The following is a 7,500-nucleotide window of genomic DNA, read 5'->3' as shown; positions in this document are numbered from 1 at the left end:
CCTGGTCCCCCCGACGTGTTAGGGGGCGAGCGGTGGGTCTCCCCCAAGCCCAAAGCCCCGGTTCCCAGAGTCGGGTAAACTGCGGGAGTAACTTTGACTCTCTTAAGGTAGGCAGGAACCGGTGTGAGTGGTGTGGAAAGCCGAGTTGGGGCTCCACGCTCTGGGCACAGGGGGATCTCCTAGTGGTCCACCCCAGGCCCAGAGTGTGGAGCCCCAACTCGGCTTATTTTTTTTAAAATTATTATTATTATTATTATTATTATCTTATTTTATTTTATTTTTTCAATTTTTCGGGATGCACCGGGTAGAAGTTCAAACTTCAACCGCCGTGGGGGTCCCTGGCCAGCGTTCTGGTTCTCCGAAGTGGGGCTGAGGGGGTCCAGGCGGGTGCCCCCTGGTCCCCCCCGACGTGTTAGGGGGCGAGCGGTGGGTCTCCCCCAAGCCCAAAGCCCCGGTTCCCAGAGTCGGGTAAACTGCGCGACTAACAATGACTCTCTTAAGGTAGTCAGAAACCGGTGTGAGTGGTGTGGAAAGCCGATTCGGGGCTCCACGCTCTGGGCACAGGGGGATCTCCTAGTGGTGCCCCCCAGGCCCAGAGTGTGGAGCCCCAACTCGGCTTATTTTTATTTTTATTATTATTTTTTTTTTTATTTAATTATTATTTTGGGATTATTAGACTGGGTAGAAGTTGCAACTTCAAACGGGCATATCTCCGGAACCAAGCCGAGTTGGGGCCCCATACACCCGGCGTGGGGGGCCCTCCTAGAGGCCCCCAATACCCCCGAGTGTGGAGCCCCAACTCGGCTTACTTTTCGAGTTACAGCCGGTCAAAGTTGAAACTTTAAAGGGCCATATCTCCGGAACCAAGCCGAGTTGGGGCCCCATACACCCGGCGTGGGGGGCCCTCCTAGAGGCCCCCAATACCCCCGAGTGTGGAGCCCCAACTCGGCTTACTTTTCGAGTTACAGCCGGTCAAAGTTGAAACTTTAAAGGGCCATATCTCCGGAACCAAGCCGAGTTGGGGCCCCATACACCCGGCGTGGGGGGCCCTCCTAGAGGCCCCCAATACCCCCGAGTGTGGAGCCCCAACTCGGCTTACTTTTCGAGTTACAGCCGGTCAAAGTTGAAACTTTAAAGGGCCATATCTCCGGAACCAAGCCGAGTTGGGGCCCCATACACCCGGCGTGGGGGGCCCTCCTAGAGGCCCCCAATACCCCCGAGTGTGGAGCCCCAACTCGGCTCACTTTTCGAGTTACAGCCGGTCAAAGTTGAAACTTTAAAGGGCCATATCTCCGGAACCAAGCCGAGTTGGGGCCCCATACACCCGGCGTGGGGGGCCCTCCTAGAGGCCCCCAATACCCCCGAGTGTGGAGCCCCAACTCGGCTCACTTTTCGAGTTACAGCCGGTCAAAGTTGAAACTTTAAAGGGCCATATCTCCGGAACCAAGCCGAGTTGGGGCCCCATACACCCGGCGTGTGGGGCCCTCCCAGAGGCCCCCAATAGCCCCGAGTGTGGAGCCCCAACTCGGCTTACTTTTCGAGTTACACCCGGTCAAAGCTGGACAGGAAGTGGCCGTATCTCGGGACCGGAAGGTCCCCGTGGCTCGGGACGGCGGGAGGAGCAAGGTCCCCGAGAGCGGGCCCCGCACCCGCCGCCGCGAGCCGCTGGGACCTCCCGGTCCCGAGATGGGCCCCGTTACGCGCGGGCGACTTTCGGAGAAAACGGCCCGTATCTCGGAGAGGGGAGGTCCCAGCGGCTCGCCCTTTCGGGTGTCGGGGGCTCCCCACGGGCCCTCTCGGAACCCGCCTCCCCCGGGCCCCTGGGACCTTTCCTTCCCGGGCGCCCCCCCGACACGTCGGGCCCCTTTTCTCCGGGACCCGGGGGCCCCGGAGCTCGGGGGCGGGCTCTTTGCGAGGGGCCCGCCGGGACGCCACACTTGACCCGAGTCCGGTGTCTCTGGGCCCCCGGGTCCCCGAGCTACGTGCGTTCGAATTCGGGGCCCTTTTCCGGGCCCGAAAATCCCTCAAAGTCCGAAAACGTGCAGCGGGCGGGGACTTCCGGGGCCCCGGAGGCTCTGACGGCACACCCAGGGAGGTGCACCGTCCTCGGGCACGGCCAGGTGGCCCCCCCCCCGGGGTCCTGGAAGTCCCCCCGCCCCCCGGAGACACCCACACCCACCCACCGGACGGGAAGATTCCGTTTTTCGCCGATATCTCGAAGACGGCCGGGCGAAAAAATTTCAAACTCGGGTCTTCCGTAGGCCTCGAGGGGCCCTATCCAAAGAGGCCACCCGCGTCCCCGGGGGCCTCGGGGTCAGGGAGTTAGGCCCGGTCAAAGGCGCGGCGTTTTTTGGCTTATATCTCGCGAACCCCTGGGCCAATCTTCCCCAAACTCGAATCGACCGTAGTGCCGGACGGGGCCTTTCGAAAGAGCCCACCCACGAGGTCCAACTCGCCCGGGTCCCCGAGTTATAGCCGTTCAAAGTCGGGGGTCCCGGCGAACGGCGATCCGGTAGGGGGCGTCCCCGGGGCCCGCCGCCGCCCTGGTTCGAGCGAGGGCCCCCGTGGGACCTCGCCACCCAAATTTGAGCTCTCTGGGCCTTCGCGTCGCGGAGATACGGGCGATTTTCTCCCGGGATCGTGACGTCATCGGCGGGCGCCATTTCAGAGCGCGGCCGAGGGTTTTCGGCCGATATCTCCGCGAATACTCGACCAAAAACGACGAAACGCATATGGACGCGTTCAGCTCGGCGAGACGGTTCGAATGAGCCCGGCCTCGGCCGGGCACGTCGAGTTTTCGGCGAGATATTTGCGTTTTTCCGCTTCCGGGGCGCTTTGGGGGCCCGTATCTCGGGCCCCCGGGGGCCCACGGGGCTGGGGGCGGTCTCATTCGAAAGGTCTCGTCCCGTTCTCCAGCCCATAAAAATTTGGCGTCGATCGGAGCCGCCTTCGGCGAGCTACGGTCGTTTGAAGCCCCGTGCAGTGGGGTTACCGTCCTTCAAACAGCCGCCGCTCGCAGGGGGAGTCCCGGGGAGGCATGGTTGCCTGTATGACTTGGGCTTAGAGCACCCAGCCCCGCGCTCCTGGAGGAACCTCCGGTGCACAGGGTCTGCTGCAACCAGCCACGTGGGTTTTGAGGGGTAGGGGAGCGTGCGCTCTCCTCCCCGGGCGGGCGGCCGGGCCCTGGGGGCTCGCGCCTCCACGGAGGGACCTCGCTCCCGGGGCTTCGTCCCCGGGGCTCGGGGACTCCGTGGCGGCTCGGCCCCCGGGGTTCGACCCCGCTCGCTCGCTCCAAAACCCAAGTCCAAAACGTGGGGTTGCACGGGAGCTCCGGGCGCGACGGGTCTCCACGCACGGCCCCGGGGAGGGAGCTCCGACCCGGGCCGGAGGCAGATTCGCCCCCTGCCCCCCGGCTGTCCGCCCGGAGCCGAGACGGTCCTAAAACGGGCCTTGGGGGTGATGTAGAAGGGTAACGCTCACCCAACCAGGACTCACACAAACCGATCTGCATCCCAGGCAGGGTGCGGGTCTCCTGGGCACGAATAAAGCCCGATGCCCCGTGGGTGATGTTGGCCCTGGCCACTCAAGGCACTCACCCAAGCCAGAGAGGGTGCACTCTGGCTGGGGAAGCAGATTCAATCTCTGCTGTGGTGGAGCTCTGGAAAAACGCGAAACCTCCAGGAAAAGACGGCCCGATTTCTCTGAAAAGTGCATCCCAGGCAGGGTGCGGGTCTCCTGGGCACGAATAAAGCCCGATGCCCCGTGGGTGATTTTGGCCCTGGCCACTCAAGGCACTCACCCAAGCCAGAGAGGGTGCACTCTGGCTGGGGAAGCAGATTCAATCTCTGCTGTGGTGGAGCTCTGGAAAAACGCGAAACCTCCAGGAAAAGACGGCCCGATTTCTCTGAAAAGTGCATCCCAGGCAGGGTGCGGGTCTCATGGGCACGAATAAAGCCCGATGCCCGTGGGTGATGTTGGCCCTGGCCACTCAAGGCACTCACCCAAGCCAGAGAGGGTGCACTCTGGCTGGGGAAGCAGATTCAATCTCTGCTGTGGTGGAGCTCTGGAAAAACGCGAAACCTCCAGGAAAAGACGGCCCGATTTCTCTGAAAAGTGCATCCCAGGCAGGGTGCGGGTCTCCTGGGCACGAATAAAGCCCGATGCCCCGTGGGTGATGTTGGCCCTGGCCACTCAAGGCACTCACCCAAGCCAGAGAGGGTGCACTCTGGCTGGGGAAGCAGATTCAATCTCTGCTGTGGTGGAGCTCTGGAAAAACGCGAAACCTCCAGGAAAAGACGGCCCGGTTTCTCTGAAAAGTGCATCCCAGGCAGGGTGCGGGTCTCATGGGCACGAATAAAGCCCGATGCCCGTGGGTGATGTTGGCCCTGGCCACTCAAGGCACCACTCACCCAAGCCAGAGAGGGTGCACTCTGGCTGGGGAAGCAGATTCAATCTCTGCTGTGGTGGAGCTCTGAAAAACACGAAAACCTCCAGGGAAAAGACGGCCCGGTTTCTCTGAAAAGTGCATCCCAGGCAGGGTGCGGGTCTCCTGGGCAAGAACGAAGCCCAATGCCCACCTTGAAACGGAGCCTGGGCTCGACTCTGAAGCCCAGATCTCGAAAAACGACAAAGTACAAAAAGGTGCGGTGGCTCCAAACCTCCATGCCCTCAGACCTCCCTGGCCAGCCCAGGGAGGGTGGCCCGTCCTGGGCCAGACTCAGATTTCCCCCGCCACCCCTGGAGCTCCGCCTGGAGCGAAGACGGTCCTAAAACGGACCATGGGGCTCTTGTAGAGGATGAGGGAGGGAGAGAGGGGCCTTCAGAGAGCCCCTTGGCCGGCTTGACTCTGGAGTCGAATTTGGAAAAATAGACAAAGTCCATAAACGTGCTGTTGGTTCGGACCTCCAGGGCACTCAAGGCACTCACCCAAGCCAGAGAGGGTGCACTCTGGCTGGGGAAGAGGATTCAATCTCTGCTGTGGTGGAGCTCTGAAAAACACGAGAACCTCCAGGAAAAGGCGGCCCGGTTTCTCTGAAAAGTGCATCCCAGGCAGGGTGCGGGTCTCCTGGGCAAGAACGAAGCCCAATGCCCACCTTGAAACGGAGCCTGGGCTCGACTCTGAAGCCCAGATCTCGAAAAACGACAAAGTACAAAAAATGTGCGGTGGCTCCAAACCTCCATGCCCTCAGACCTCCCTGGCCAGCCCAGGGAGGGTGGCCCGTCCTGGGCCAGATTCAGATTCGCCCGCCACCCCTGGAGCTCCGCCTGGAGCGAAGACGGTCCTAAAACGGGCCTTCGGGGATGTATGAGAGAGGGGAAGCGTGGTGGTGGCAAACACAGAGGACCCCCTACCAGCGATCAGACCGTCGTGAGTCCCACTCAGAGTCACTCTGGGTGGGCATGTAAAAATCCAGATTACGCCGCGCTGGAGCTCTGGAAGTTACGAGACCTCCAGGAAAAGACAGGCTGGTTTTCTGAAAAGTGCACCCCAGGCAGGGTGCATCTTTTCCTGGGCACGAGCCCAGCGCACATGGTGTGGTGGTCCGGCTCTGGTGCCAAAGTTTGGGGGAAAAAATAGACAGAGTCCAATAACGTGGTGTGGTTCCAAAGCTCCATGCCCTCAGACCTCCCTGGCCAGCCCAGGGAGGGTGGCCCGTCCTGGGCCAGATTCAGATTCGCCCGCCACCCCTGGAGCTCCGCCTGGAGCGAAGACGGTCCTAAAACGGGCCTTCGGGGATGTATGAGAGGGGGAAGCGTGGTGGTGGCAAACACAGAGGACCCCTACCAGCGATCAGACCGTCGTGAGTCCCACTCAGACTCACTCTGGGTGGGCATATAAAATCCAGACTACGCCCCGTCGGAGCTCTGGAAGTACGAGACCTCCAGGAAAAGACAGGCTGGTTTTCTGAAAAGTGCACCCCAGGCAGGGTGCATCTTTCCTGGGCACGAGCCCGGCGCACGTGGCGGGGTCCGGCTCTGGTGCCAAAAAAATTGAGAAAAATCGACTAAGTCCAATGGCGTGACGTGGGTTCAAAGCCCCATGGTCTCAGACCTCCCTGGCCAGCCCAGGGAGGGTGGCCCGTCCTGGGCCAGAGTCAGATTCGCCCGACACCCCCTGGAGCTCGACCTGGAGGGAAGACGGTCCTAAAACGGGCCTTCGGGGCTGTATGGAAGAGGGCAAGTGTGGTGGTGCAAAACACAGAGCACCCCCTACCATTGATCAGACCGTCGTGAGTCCCACTCAGACTCGCTCTGGGTGGGCATATAAAATCCAGACTACGCCCCCCCGTCGGAGCTCTGGAAGTACGAGACCTCCAGGAAAAGACAGGCCGGTTTTATGTAAAGTGCACCCCAGGCAGGGTGCGTCTTTCCTGGGCACGAGCCCGGCGCGCGTGGCGGGGTCCGGCTCTGGTGCCAAAAAATTTGAGTAAAATCGACTAAGTCCAATGACGTGGTGTGGTTCTAAAGCTCCATGGTCTCAGACCTCCCTGGCCAGCCCAGGGAGGGTGGCCCCGTCCTGGGCCAGAGTCAGATTCGCCCGACACCCCCTGGAGCTCGACCTGGAGGGAAGACGGTCCTAAAACGGGCCTTCGGGGCTGTATGGAAGAGGGCAAGTGTGGTGGTGCAAAACACAGAGCACCCCCTACCATTGATCAGACCGTCGTGAGTCCCACTCAGACTCGCTCTGGGTGGGCATATAAAATCCAGACTGCGCCCCCGTCGGAGCTCTGGAAGTACGAGACCTCCAGGAAAAGACGGGCTGGTTTTATGGAAAAAGTGCACCCCAGGCATATGCTTGTCGAACGGTCGGTCTGGGTAAACGGCGAGTGTCCGTGCTGTTGCGTGCGAACGAGATTCCCAATGCTAACGAACCTCCCCCGGCTGGCGACCGGGGAGAGCGCCTCGTTTTCGGGCACGAGCGAATGCGTCTGCCTGGCGGAGCCCCCGTCGGTGCCGAGGTGGTCCTGAGACGGGCCTTCGGGGTTTTGTCGAGGAAGGGGACAAGCGCCCCAATCGGACAAGGCGACGGGCTAAAAAATGGTGCTCGGTATCGGTTTCTGACATCCAGGCGGGGATGCGTCATCTGGGGTCGGCAGGCAGGCAGGCAGGCGGTCACCAGGGCGCTCTGGAGGAAAAGGCCCCCCCTCCGGAAAAAAAGGACAGAGTCCGTAAACGTGAAGTCGAAAGAGTTCCCCAGGGCCGGCCCGTCTCCATGGCCGGTGACCTGGGTGGGTGCCTCGGACCCGGGGCGAGACGGTATCGGTGGGCGTGAACGGAGCACCCGTCGGTGCCGAGACGGTCCTAAAACGGGCCTTCGGGGTTTTGTCGAGGAAGGGGACGAGAGCCCCGCTCGGACAAGGTGACGGACCAAAAAAAAAAGCGTTGCTCGGTATCGGTTTCCGACATCCTGGGGAGGATGCGTCGTCTGGGGTCGGCAGGCAGGCGGTAACCAGGGCGCTCTGGAGGAAAAGGCCCCCCTCCGGAAAAAAGGGACAGAGT

This window comes from Pimephales promelas, chromosome 2, assembly GCF_988280905.1.
Source record: "Pimephales promelas chromosome 2, fPimPro1.hap1.1, whole genome shotgun sequence".
Classification (NCBI taxonomy): Eukaryota; Metazoa; Chordata; class Actinopteri; order Cypriniformes; family Leuciscidae; genus Pimephales; species Pimephales promelas.
The sequence above is the reverse complement of the archived record's forward strand: the minus strand, read 5'-3'. Positions refer to the sequence as shown.